This window comes from Humulus lupulus, chromosome X (assembly GCF_963169125.1).
Source record: "Humulus lupulus chromosome X, drHumLupu1.1, whole genome shotgun sequence".
In the NCBI taxonomy this organism is placed as follows: domain Eukaryota; kingdom Viridiplantae; phylum Streptophyta; class Magnoliopsida; order Rosales; family Cannabaceae; genus Humulus; species Humulus lupulus.
The window spans coordinates 22,292,022-22,306,776 of record NC_084802.1 but is presented as its reverse complement, the minus strand read 5'-3'; positions in this window follow the sequence as shown (position 1 = coordinate 22,306,776).

Sequence of the window (14,755 nt, the reverse complement as noted above, 5' to 3'; positions counted from 1 at the left end):
AAGACTCTTCGGAGCACCAGGTCACCTAAGTTAAAGATGCATCTCTTGACCTTTGAGTTGAATTAACGAGTGATCTTTTGTTGATAATGCGCGAGCTGCAGCTGTGAAGCTTCACGTTTTTCGTCAACTAGGTCGACGGATGCACTGAGCAATTTATCGTTCTAGTCTTGGTCAAATGCTCGGAATCTATGTGAGGCTATCTTTGTTTCTACGGGAAGAACGACCTCGCTCCCGAAATTCAAGGAGAAAGGAGTGTGACCTATCGAAGTTCGGTGTGAGGTCTGGTATGCCCACAACACCTAGGGGAGCTATTCAGGCCAAACTCTCTTGGCTTCATCCAACCTCTTCTTTAGGCTCAATTTTAGTGTCTTGTTCACAGCCTCAACCTGTCCATTAGCCTGTGGGTAGGCCACGGAGGAAAAGCTCTTAATTATGTCGTGCTTTTTGCAGAATTCGGTGAAGAGGTCGCTATCGAACTGGGTTCCGTTATCCGACACGATCTTCTTTGGCAGCCTGAATTGGTAGACTATATTCTTAACCACAAAGTCGAGGACCCACTTTGATGTAATCATAGCCAGGGGCTCCGCTTCTGCCCATTTTTTGAAGTAGTCAATAGCCACCACCGCATAGCGAACTCCCCCTTTTCCTGTGGGCAGGGCACCAAATAAATCAATTCCCTAGACCGTGAATGGCCACGGGGACGAGATCATCTTCAGCTCGACTAGAGGGGCCCGGGCGACCATGGCGAATCGCTGGCACCTGTCACACTTTTGGACATAGGAAAATGAATCTTTTGATAGAGTGGGCCAATAATATCCTTGCCTTAATATCTTTAAGGCCAGGTTTTGCCCCCCAGCATGATCTCCACAAAACCCCTCATGGATTTCCCGCAGAATAATTTTTGCTTCGCCTGGTAGAACACATCATAGGAGAGGTAAAGAAAAACCACGTCAGTATAACGTCCCGTCTACCATTGTATGCCTCGGAGCTTGGTAAAGTACCCTTCTTGCGTCGTTTCGATCTTCAGGTAACTTTCCTGTTGTGAGGTACTCGACTATGGGAGTCATCCAAGTTGGCCTGGTGTCGATCATTTCGACCTCCCTCCCGGCTTCCTCTATGCTTGGCCTTTCCAAGAATTCCATCGGTACCAGGCCCAAGGTTTCAGACTCCCCGAAGGTGGCAAGCTTTGCTAAGGTGTCAGCATTGGCGTTCTTCTCCCGAGGTATCTGTTCAACTAGGCTGTGCTCGAATGCGGACAGCTTTGTCTTTACCTTGGCCAAGTAGGCCGCCATCTTGGTTCCCCACGCCTGGTATTATCCTGACATCTGGTTTACCACGAGCTGGGAATCACTATAGCACATTATGGAGCTGGCCTTAAGCTCCCGGACCACCCTTGGTCCAGCCAATATAGCTTTGTATTCAGCCTCGTTATTGGATGCCTCGAATTAGAATCACAATGCAGAGTGGAAACGATGTCCCTCTGGGGATATCAGAATGACTCCAGCTCCGGATCCGTTCTCGTTGGACGAACCATCCACAAAGACTTTCCACGAGGCTCGCACCGGTTCTTCCACTGGTTCCTCTTGGAATCCCGTGCACTCTGCTACAAAATCAGCCAGAGCTTGGCTTTTGATCGCAGTTCACGGCACATAGAGTATCTCGAATTGGGTGAGCTCGATAGCCCACTTCAAAAGATGCCCCGATGCCTCAGGTTTTTGCAAAACCTTCCTTAAAGGTTGATCAGTTATGACGTGGATTGAGTGGGACTGGAAGTACGGCCTGAGCTTTCTAGAGGCCGTAATGAGGCAGAACGCCATATTTTCCATCATCGGATACTTAGACTCGGCCTCGAGAAGCCTCTTGCTAATGTAGTAGACCAGATTCTGAGACCGGTCCTCCTCACGAACTAGCACGGCGCTGGCTGCATCTTACGTTACAGCTAGGTATAGATAAAGAGGCTCTCCTGCTGTTGGTTTAGATAACACGGACGGCTCAGCTAAGTGTGCTTTTAGGTCGAGGAAAGCACGCTCACACTCACCGGTCCACTCAAATTTTTTATTTCCCCAGAGCAGGTTATAGAATGGCAAACACTTGTCGGTTGATTTGGAAGTGAACCGATTATAGGCTGCCACCCTTCCTGTTAGACTTTGGATGTCTTTTCGCGACCGGGGTGATGGCATTTCGAGCAGCGACCTAATTTTATCGGGGTTCGCCTCTATTCCACTTGTGTTGACTATGAAACCTAGAAATTTTCCTGTCACAACCCCGAAGGTAAACTTTTGAGGATTCAGCCTCATGCCATACTGCCTTAAAATCTTAAAACATTCTTTCAGATCATGGACGTGGTTATCGACAGTTTTTAACTTAACCAAAATGTCGTCAACATACACTTCCATGTTTCTCCCGATCTGATTAGCAAACATCCTGTTGACCAATCTCTGATATGTAGCTCCTGCATTCTTCAGTCCAAAAGGCATGACCTTGTAACAATAAACGTTAGTTAGTGTCATGAAGCTAGTGTGCTCCTGGTCCGCAGGATTCATGGTGATCTGGTTATAGCCCGAGTACGCATCCATGAAGGACATGAGCTCGTGCCCCGAAGTGGCATCCACCAGTTGATCAATCCTTGGCAACGGGAAGCAATCTTTGGGGCAGGCTTTGTTCAGATCGGAAAAGTCGATACAAGTCCGCCATTTCTCGTTGGGCTTCAGGACCAAAACAGGATTGGCGACCCAGATCGGGTATTTTTCCTCGCGAATAAAGTCACACTTTAAAAGTCGAGCTACTTCCTCTTCCAGGGCCTCAGCTCATGCCGTTCCCAGGCGCCTTTGTTTCTAGGACTTCGCAGGCACGCTCTTGCCCAGGCTGAGGGTGTGCATGATGATGCTTGGGCTGATCCCTATCATGTCTTCGTGAGACCAGGCGAACACATCTAGATTCTCCTATAGAAAGCTCAGCAGCTCCGCCTTCCTCTTATTACACAGGTTTTTCTCGAGCTTCGCCACCTTCGAGGGGTCTCTCGGGTCGATGTTCACCTCTTCAAGTTATTCGATGGCCTAGAGCTCGGATCTATCTTCGCCTATCCTGGGGTCAATATCGTCATTCAAGGTGATCCCCTCCCCACTGACTTCTTGAGGTTTTTCTATCTCAGGAGTAGGTCCTGTTAGCTGAGATTCCTCATCCCCACTTTCAACGGTCATCGTCTGCTGCCCGGGTCATGATTTTCCCTTCATGGAAATGCTATAGCATTCCCTGGCAGTGAGCTGATCACCTCGAACCGTACATATTCCCATAGAGGAGGGGAATTTGATTGCGAGATGGCGGATAGAGGTTACGGCCTCAAATGCCATCAACGTAGGTCGGCCCAGAATAGCATTGTAGGCGGTGGGACAATCGATAACCACGAATTCGAGGAGTTTAGAGATAGTTTGAGGCCCTTCTCCCAAGGTTATTACTAGCTCAATAGTTCCTATCACTGCATACCCTTCCCTAGAAAATCCATACAGCATCATGGAAGTGGCATTCAGCTCGGTGATAGACAATTCCATTTTCTCCAGTGTGGACCGAAACAGCAGGTTCATCGAACTCCCATTATCGAATAGTATCCTCCTAACTCTTCGGTTGGCGAGTTGGGCGGTTATGACTAGAGGATCATTATGGGGGAACTGGACATGACTAGTGTCCTCCTTGGTAAAAATGATTGGCTGCCTCTCCAATCGCTGTTGTTTGGGTAGATGATGCTCCAGGACGAATTCCACCCCGTTATGGGCCTTCAACTCATTGACATATCTCTTCTGGGCTCCTCTACTCGTGCCGGCCAAATGGGGGCCTCCAGAGAATGTGGATATCTCTCCTCCTATTACAGGAGGAGGGGTATCCTGACATATCCGGGGCCCGGGCTAATTTACCTGTGCTTCCGGAGCTGGCTGACTAGTAGGAACTCGGTTCCGTGCATACTGAGCCAAAGGTCCGTCTCTGATGAGTGTCTCAATCTCATCCTTCAAATGCCTACAATCGTCAGTGTTGTGGCCAATTTTGTTGTGGAATCAATAGAACTTGGAAGGGTCCTTCTTAGCCTTCTGGTGTTTCAAAGGCTCCGGCTTTTTCCAGGGGAGGCGAGCAGAGTTTGCTAGGAAAATGTGTTCCCTAGTGTTTGTGAGTTCGGTGTAAGCCGCGTAGACTGGCTTAAATTTTTCCACGGGCTTGTTCTTCTTCGGACCGTGCTGGCCGCCCTCGCTGCTCCCTTTTCTCTTACCTCCACCCCTTGGTTATTCTGTGTAACGGTTTGAGTCGTTTTCACGACATCCGTTCCCACTCCAACGGGTTGATCAGGGGTTTAGCTGGTTCCCGTGACCGATGCTCGTGCCTCTTCCAGGTTTATCCATCCCTGGGCCTTGTTCAGGAATTCATCCACGGTGCTGACACCTTTTCTCTGTATCTCTTTCCATAGCCCACCTCCAACGAGTATTCTTGTCCTCGAGGCCATAAGCTTGGAACTATCGTCTGCGTCCTTGGTTCGAGCCGCGGCGTTTGCAAACCTACTTAGGTAAGTTTTCAAAGGTTCCTCGGGCTATTGCTTGACATTCTCCAGGGTGTCAGCTTTGACGCGGGCAGCTTGAGAAACTCGGAATGCCCTCTTGAAGTCACCATAAATTTTTTTCCACGAGCTGATGGACTGCTATTTACATTGCTTGAACCATTGCCTGGCTGGCCCAGTCAAGGTGGAAGGGAATATCAAACACCTTAGCTTGGGGCCAATGTTATGGGCCATCATCAGGGTGTTGAAGATACCTAAATGATCCAACGGGTCTCCGTCTCCATAAAAATTACACAGGTGGGGCATCCGGAAACCTGGCGGGTATGTTGTGGCTGCTATGCTAGGGGAAAAAATCTTGATTTCGTTCCCCGAGTCGTACTCATATTTTTCTTTTTCTGACAAGAGCTTCTTCATCAGCACCTCCATCTGAGCCAAACGCTCTAGGGTTTGTTCCTTACTTCCTTGGTTGTCCTGGGGCTGTTCAACAGCTCCATATCCATTGTAAGTGTTAGGTGGGTTATTATCCCTCCAAGCTTGAGCTTGGTTAGGTGGGACATTCCCACTGTCACGTACTTCGAAAAGACCATCCCCTCGGTGAGCATGACTTCCATTTCTAGCCGGATCCCCCCTCTGCGAGTTGAGGCGATCTCGATGGTCGGCCCTCGGGGTGGCCTGAGGGCTTTGCGCCGAACTCAAGAGATTGCACAGGTCTTCACCGGATCTGCCACTTCGGTGGCTCCCGTTCCAGTAACTCCTGTTGGAAAAGCTTGGAGCCCGCTGCTGGGGGTGACGATCTGGGACCTCCCCGCGCGCTCGGTTGCGATGGGAAGGACCGACGGAAGGAGGATTTCTTCTGCTGCTCCCCTGTGCCGGAATGTCCTGAACTGAACGGGGAGGAGATGGATATATTATCAACGATGGGGGGTGCCTAACTGGTGACGTGATCCTAGTCCCGTCCAGGCGGATCAAATTAGCTCGTGGTCGTTCTACTCTACCATCTCCAGCATCCTGTGTCCGGCGGTCGGACTGTGGCACGAGAGGGCTGGTCGGAGCAGTCTGTCTTTGCAAGCCTTCTCCAGATCTCCTCCGCGAGCTGCCATGAGCCCACCTATGCGCGTTCGACGGTGGAATCAAGCTAGGAGTCGAGGTTCGGACTGACCGACTGAACTACTGATTGGCTCTGGGAAACTCCCCAAACCTAGTTTCCTGGTTGTGGCGTGATGTGGGTGCAGAACTTGGGGTTGAGGTTCTGACCGATCGATTGGGCCTGGACCGATTATCCATGTGGGACTTGTGAGTCCCATTTTGCCTCTTTTCGACGTTAACGTCGATCGTAAGAGGGGGTGGCCAGGCCAAGACTTCTTCGATTTTCTTGCTTGCTCTGGATAGCTGACTCCTCAACTGTATGTTTTCCATCTCTATCGCCGTCAGGAAACCCGGGTTCAGATTTGGCGATCAGGGCGCCGAACTCCCGGTGTCGTCCTGGCCCATTGGCTGCTTTCCCGATCGCTGTTGGATCTTGGGGTTTTGTTCATCGGATGTGGCGACATGGTGGGCCTCCTGCCCATCATGTTGATTCACCTCATTGCCATGCCTCAAACGAGTAACTACCATAATCAATTTTTTGCGGCAGCACAAATCTAAATCGTCAATGAAAGCACCAAACTGTTGACACGGTTCTTCGGCAACAAGTAATTATACGAATAAATAGGATGGATTAATGCAAATTAGTGAACCTTAATATGAAAATTACTATAGATGATCACTCCTTTCTTTTTAGGTGGTTCGAAGGTTAAAATCCCTCTAGTCCACCAGGCGATATTATTGATATCTCTTGACTATTTCTTACAGAGTGTTTCTTTACAAAAATATGCCAACCCCTTGCCCTACCCAGGGTCTTGGTATTTATAGGAAGAAGATATCTGGGTTGGCAATGGGGCTATCCCGTGATCTCTTTATCCTTCACGTCATGTCTGTGACACTGATGATTAATTCATGAACTTTGCAGTGAAGTGTGGTCTAATCAATAGGTAAGGAGGGATAATGGGTCGCATGGCCCAAATCAGGCGTGGGATGTCTGAACACGCACATTTATACTGCGTGTCCGAGAATTCGAGAATAGAATAGACACGTGATGTCTGATATATGCACGTTTATATTGCGTGGTTGATTTTACAAGGGTTCGAATGTCAGGTCTCTGCTGCATCACGAGCTTAACGTGCGCCAGCTCGTGACACTCATGCTCCAACTACATGATGCCTCCGTGTAGCAGTTAACTCTCTAATTAGCTCGGGATGCAGAAACGGAGGCCCGCAACACATAGCTCCGGCTTGACGATCTACACGTGTCAGATCGAATTAGGCTCTTTTCTAGCTTGCCAATATGTGCGGATATTTAGGGTGTATAAGTAGGATTTGATGTCTTGGAGGCTAGGTTTTGTTCTCGGAACCTTTTGTGATTTTTTTTTTTATGGAATCCCATAATTGGTAATGACCAGGTGACCATCGAGGAACTAAAAGGGTGATCGTTCTCAAGGGTCGTTCTTTTACTAATTCTTGCTCAAACCAGAGGTAAGAAAACTTAACCCAGTATGTGATGCATATGATGCACGAGAAACATGTGATTAGGGTATGTCATGAATAATGAATATGAGATTGATCAGAGCTTGAGTCTCTATGTTTGTGCATGATTCTAATTATGCTAGAATTTGTTAACTAAGCATGCTGAATGTCCTACATTTGGATATTTGACATATGATATATGCCTGGTTGCATTGCTTACTTGTGCGTGGCACTGACTCACTAGTCAGGAATTTGCAATGGTGTCGGTATTAACTGTGAAGTTGTGGCTCATTAGTCAAGTTCGGTAGTAGTACTGAGCACTGGTCACATGGTATTGACTAATAAGTCAAGAACGGTTTTAGCATGTTTAACGCAAGCCGACAAAGATTATATCTAATCGACATCTGCATTGAGTGACTCATCGTGAGCATTAGTACCGGACTGACCTCAAGTTCAATAAAAACTAAAAGCGCTTGTCTAGCCTATGGCTAGTCACATAGAGCCAGGGCCAAAAGGCCCAGGTGACTACATCGTCACATGGCTATGGGTGTTGAGCCCGTAGTGACTACTCATCAGTCACTCGTCTGGTTTACGTTAGTAACTTGCTCATCAGTCACTCATCTGATTAGAGCTATATGCTCCATCATGGTTAACAGAACCTCAAGTGTTAAATCATTCATCTGATTAGGGCTAAAAGCCCAATATTGGTTAAACATAACTTCAAAGTGATATTCACTCATCTATTCAGGGCTATAAGCTTTGTATGATTCTCATGACCATCATTTGATATTATATACATGCGGTAATGAGTTTTCTTGCTGGGCTTTGGCTCATGGGTGCTATGTGGTGCAAGTAAAGGGAAAGAAAAGCTCACCCAGCCTTGAGTGGAGAGCTTAGGTGGTGATGTGTACATATGTAGCCGCTTGACCACCACGGCCAAGGAGTTTCTCAAAGGAACTAGGGGGTTAACTCTATTTTACCGCTTAGGTCGGTAGGTTGTAAATTTTAAACTGTAATGACCATTTTATAGTAAATAACTTGTAAACATTGCCCATGAACAGTTTTATGTTTTAAATAAAATATATCTTTTCCTATTTTATTGTTTTTCACCTTAACCTGTTAATGACACCTAGATGCACGTTTATAACCAAAGAACTCATTTAACGATTTAAGCGCAGTTCAAAACTCATAGTATCAGTCTTGGAGTAACCAGGGTGTTACAACTTGGTATCAGAGCGTGCCAAGGTTTAGGGTTCCTGTAGACTGGTTGGGCATGTACACTCACCACTGAAGACAAGCTCGTCTCATGGTTTGGTAACTATTTATGTGGTTATATATGTAACTGCTTAAATATAGTATAAATGCTTTACATGTACATGAGATACCTTGATAAGGTTGTGCCTTGACTACTGCATCATCAGCTAGAACGTGATAATTAGTACTGATATTGCTAGAACATACTCACTAGTATTGTTCATTGTGAATTATTGTTTGATACATGTTAAATGCTAAATACTATAATCATATATCAATCTGTATAGCTGTATAATTGTGGAATATGATGACTATCTATTGATCTTTGACCGTGATGCGGCAAGAGGTTTTGTTATTACTGCTTAACTGGCCGCATTGATTATTTCAGCAAGGTTTAAGTTGATAAGAATGATTCCAAGACAGACAGATTCCTCAGCTGGACAGGATGATCAAGGCCAGGATAATAATCAAGGTCCAGAGAATGACCAGAGTTAGATTACACTGCCAGCTCCTGAGAATTGGCAGCAATTATTTAATGATCTGCAGGCCACAGTATTAAGGCAGGGACAAGAACTCCGCCTCCTGAGACAACAATATGTTCCTGCAATATCCAGTGTACCTGAGGCACCCCCTGTATCGGTGCCCGCAATTAAGCAGCTACCAGAGGTTGGAAATAAATGGGAGCCTCTTTATGAAAGGTTCAGGAAGCAGCAACCTCCAGTTTTTGAAGGTAGTCCAGATCGTGCTAAAGCTGAGCAATGGATGAGCATGATTACCACCATCCTTGACTTTATGAGGGTGACTGGTAATGAAAGGGTGGCTTGTGCCACGAATATGTTTCGGGAGGATACCCAAATTTGGTGGGAAGTTATATCCCAGACCAGAAACATCAATGCCCTGAGTTGGGAAGAGTTTGAGGCTCTATTCAATGAGAAGTACTATAACGATGCCATTAGGGCGACAAAAGCTGAAGAATTTATCAGGTTACTTCAGGGGAGTTTGTCATTGACTGAGTATGCCCTGAAGTTTGATCAATTGGCAAAGTTTTCCATGGATTTGGTGCCCACTGATGGGAACAGAAGGGGGAGGTTTCTCCAGGGGCTATAGCCTAGATTAGCCCGGGATGTTCATATTACCACTGTGGCTAGGGTTACTACCTATGCACAGGTGGTTGAGAAGGCACTCACAGCTGAGAGTGCAGAGAACAGGATCTGGCAAGGAAATGCAATCAGAAAATAATTATTGATAGATTGTGTAGACTTTGTGATTATTATGCTGGGGGGTTTGGAACTTTATTACCCACTAGGGAGTTAGTTGTATCCAGGAGATGGGTTAGATCTTTGCCAGTGACAGTGAAGGGCAAAGAGTTGTCAATGGATTTGATCGAGTTAGTTATGACTGACTTTGACGTGATTATGGGGATGGACTAGTTAGTGAAGTATGGGGCAACCATTGAACACAGAAGGAAGATGGTCACCTTTGAGCCTGAAGGTGAGGATCCTTTTGTGTTTGTTGGACTGTGCATGGACCTCGTATACCTATGATTTCTGTTTTGAGGGCTAGAAATCTATTGCAAGGTGGTTGCATTGGATTCTTAGCCAGTGTGGTTAACACCACTCAGGACATGCCAGTGAGACCAAAAGAGACCAGACTAATCTGTGAGTTTCTAGATGTATTTCTAGAAGATTTACCAGGGTTGCCACCACACATAGAGATTGAGTTTGTGATAGAACTAGCACCTGAGATGGAGCCAGTGTCTAGAGCACCTTACAGAATGGCCCCAGCTGAGTTGAAAGAATTAAAAGTACTGTTGCAATTGCTGTTGGATGTAGGTTTTATTAGACCTAGTTTCTCACGTTGGGGAGTGCCAGTTTTGTTTGTGAAGAAGAAGGATGGTTCTCTGAGGATGTGCATTGATTACAGAGAACTGGATAAGTTAACAATCAAGAACAAGTATCCTCTACTAAGGATAGATGATCTATTTGATCAGTTCCAAGGTAAAAAGGTATTCTCAAAGACAGACCTTCATTTTGGTTATCACCAATCGAGGGTCAAGGAGGGAAACATACCAAAGACTGCTTTTCGTACTAGGTATGGCCATTATGAGTTCTTAGTCATGTCTTTTGGATTGACTAATGCCCCAACTACTTTTATGAATCTAATGAATAGAGTGTTCAAGGATTATCTGGACCAGTTTGTGATCATCTTCATCGATGATATCCTGGTTTATTCTCATTCAGAGCATGAGCAACATCTGAGGTTGGTTCTACAAAGACTGAGGGAGCACATGTTGTTTGCAAAGTTCAAGAAATGTGAGTTCTGGTTATCTCAAGTATCTTTTCTTGGGCACATTGTCAATAAGGAAGGGATTAAGGTTGATCCAGCCAAGATAGAGGTAGTCAGAGATTGGACAAGGCCAAAGAATGCTTCTGAGGTTAGAAGTTTCCTTGGATTGGTAGGTTATTACAAGCATTTCATGGAAGGGTTCTCAAAGATTGCTACATCATTGACTGAGCTGACACGCAAGAATCAGAAATTTATGTGGTCAGACAGGTCTGAGAACAGCTTCCAGAACTGAAGCAGAGGTTGATTATAGCTCCAGTTTTGAGTCTCCCTATAGATCAGGAGAAGTTTATGATTTACTGCGATGCTTCACATTAGGGTTTGGGCTGTGTTCTGATGCAGTCAGGAAAGGTAATTGCTTATGCCTTATGTCAGCTGAAGGACTATGAATAGAGATATCCTACTCATGATTTAGAGTTGGGGACTGTGGTCTTTGCTTTAAAGGTATGGAGGTATTACCTTTATGGGGAGAAGTGTGAGATCTATACAGACCACAAGAGCCTGAAGTACTTCTTCATGCAGAAAGATTTGAACATGAGACAAAGGCATTGGCTGGAGTTAGTAAAATATCATGATTGTGAAATTCAGTATCATCTAGGAAAAGCTAACGTGGTAGCTGATGCTTTAAGCCGGAAAGGTCCGGGACAGATTTATAGTGCGAGGCTGTAGCCAGAGAGTTAGCAGATGATATGAACAGAGTTGGTATAGAGTTGCTAGTGGGCCAGTTGGCCAATATTACGCTACATTCTACACTATTGGAGAGAATTAAGGAGGGTCAGTTGAGTGATCCACAGCTGATCAAGATTAGAGAAGATGTTTTGGCTAGAGTATCCAGAGATTATACAGTGTCTAATTTGGGTTTGTTGAGATACAAAGGTCGGATATGTGTTCCGTTAGACACTGCATTGAGGTGAGAGATTCTGGATGAATTTTATACTACACCTTACTCTTTGCATCCAGGCACCAAGAAGATGTACCAGGATGTGAGATCATTGTATTGGTGACCTGGGATGAAGAGGGATGTAGTGGAGTATGTTGCTAAGTGCTTGATATGTCAACAGGTCAAGGCTGGGCATCAGAGGCCGGCAGGGCTATTGCAGCCTCTGGATATCCCAGAGTGGAAATGGGAGGACATCACAATGGATTTCGTGGTGGGGTTACCCAGGACTGTTGGTCAACATGATTCTATTTGGGTTATTGTGAATCGCTACACCAAGTCAGCTCACTTTTTGCCAGTGAGGACTACATATACAGTTGATAAGTATGCAGATCTCTATGTAAGAGAGATCGTGCACCCCCATGGAGCACCGAGGTCGATCGCGTCAGATCGGGACCCCACTATTGCTTCCAAGTTCTGGGAGAGTTTACAGAAGGGCATGGGAACACAGTTGAAGTTCAGTACTGCCTATCATCCTCAGACAGATGGGCAATCTAAGAGGACGATTCAGATATTGGAAGACATGCTGCGAGCATGTGTGATGGACTTTGGTGGATCCTGGAGTAAGTATCTACCTTTGATAGATGTAGGAAGTGCAGGTCTCCCATTCATTGGGATGATACATGTGAAAGGAGATACTTAGGTTCTGAGGAAATTCGGAGGACCAGTGAGACCATTGAGAAGATTAGAGCTCAGATGCTTGCTTCTCAAAGTAGACATAAAATTTATGCAAATCCCAAGCGCATGAACATGGAGTTCCAAGTGGGAGAGTATGTTTTCCTTAGAGTCTCACCATGGAAAGGGGTGAGAAGATTTGGGAAGAAGGGCAAGCTGAGCCCTAGATTTGTAGGTCCATTTGAGATCTGGGAGAGGATTGGTCAGGTGGCTTACAGGTGCCTTACTACCGGTATTGTCAGCTGTGCATAATGTGTTTCATGTTTTTGCTCTTCGAAGGTATGTGTCTGATGTCACTCATGTTTTGAGCAATGAAGATCTGGAGCTTGAGGCAGATCTTTCCTATGAGGAACAACAAGTTCAGATACTCGACAGAAAGGACAAGGTCCTCAGGAATAAGACGATACCTTTGGTTAAGGTATTGTGGAGGAACAGCAAGGTCTAGGAAGAGACCTGGGAGCTGGAGTCAGATATGCAGAATCAGTATCTGTAACGCCCCAAACTCTAGGGATCGTTACGGTGCACATTTTAAACAGTGCTAAACTCGCTAACCGAGTCATTTGGCCATAATCGTGCAACTAAGTATGATTAGTAGTTTAGGGATTAAAACTTTAGGTTAAGATATAATGTTTCATTAGAACATTTAATGTATACATTGGGATCCCAAAAATATAATTTAAAGGTCTATTACAAGAAAATATTTACAACCAGCCGATCTAAGCAGCAAAACAGGGTTTAACCCTAGTTCCTCTCCTTCAAACCTCGGCCGTGGCGGTCGAGCAGCTGCATATGTACACATCGTCACCTAAGCTCTCCAACTCAAGGATGTTCCAGCTTTCTTTTGCCTTTACCTGCACCACATAGCACCTATGACCCGAAGCCCAGCAAGAAAAGTCAATATGGTCATGAGCTATCATATCATGATATCAAATCATATCTGGCATGCCTATAAAATTAAGTTCTATTCAAGCATGCAAATAACCTCAGATAATGTTGGGTAATCTAGGATAAGAAATCCTGCCCTCCTGATTGGATGACTATCAAGTCAATCCTAATCAGGTGAGTGATTTAACACTTGAGGTTCTGGTAAACCATACTGAGTGACTGACAACCAAGTCACTACGGGGCTCAGCACCCAAAGCCATGCAAATGATGATCAGAATGATCATATAGAGCTTATAGCCCTGAACAGATGAGTGAATATCACTTTGAGGTTCTGTTAAACCATAATGAGTAACTGACAAGCAAGTCACTACGGGGCTCGGCGCCCATAGCTGTGTGACGGAACCATCACCTGGGATTTCCTGCAATGGCTCTGATCAAATGAGTGACTGTTGGGTAAGTCACACGGGGCTCGACACCCACAGCCTTATGACTAAATAGTCACTGTGGCTCTAAGTAACTAGCCTTTGGCTAGACAAGCGCTTATAGTATTCATCGAACTTGAGGTCATTCCGGCATTAATGCTCTTCTGAGTCATTTAATGCAGATGTCGATTAGATCTAATATTTGTTGGCTTGCGTTGAACACGCTAAAGTCGTTCCTGACTTATGAGTCAGCACTGTGTGACCAGTGCCCAGTACCACTGCCGAACTTGACTAATGAGTCATAGCTTCACAGTTGATACTGACACCTTTGCCAATTCTGACTATTCAGTCAGTGCCATACACAAGTAAGCAATGCTATCAAACATATATCATATGTCAAATATCCAAATATAGGGCATTCAGCACGCTTACTTAACAATTGCTAGCATAATTGGAATCATGCATAAACATAGAAACTCAAGCTCTGAACAGTCTTATATTCAATATTCATGGCATGCCCTAATCACATGTTTCTCGTGCATCACACTTAAACATCCAACATGCCTCAATAATAACCATATACAAGTGAGCAAGATCGCTAAGCATTCAATATGCTATCAATGTTCACAATTAAACATCCAACATGCATCAAGAATAATCATGCATGTCACATATGGGGTGTAGTTTTCTTACCTTTTGTCCAAGCAAAGGTTACCAATAAACGAGCCATAAGTATGATCATTATTCCAAGCCTCTAATGATAACCTAGTCACAACCACAAATGGTGATCCAATGAGTTCAAGTTCTAAATCCACTCCCGGAACCAAGACCTAGCCTCCGAGACATCAAATTCCACTAAATCGGGTAGTAGGAACGATCCCGAGGCCTAAGGTTTGAGTTCCCCTAACCAAAACATCAATTTGGCCATAAACATCACCAAGCGTTGCGGCCCTCCCGGCAAGCGCTGTGGCCCTCAGGTCAAACAGAACCTCCACCTGCTTCTTCAAGCTTGGGTCGCAGCCCAACCTCAGACCAGCCATTTTCCCCCATTTTCAACCTTTTAAAAGCTTCCAAAAACCTATCCAAACATCTCCAAAATCAAAAATCAAAGTTCTCAAATATCCCCATCATCCAAAACCAA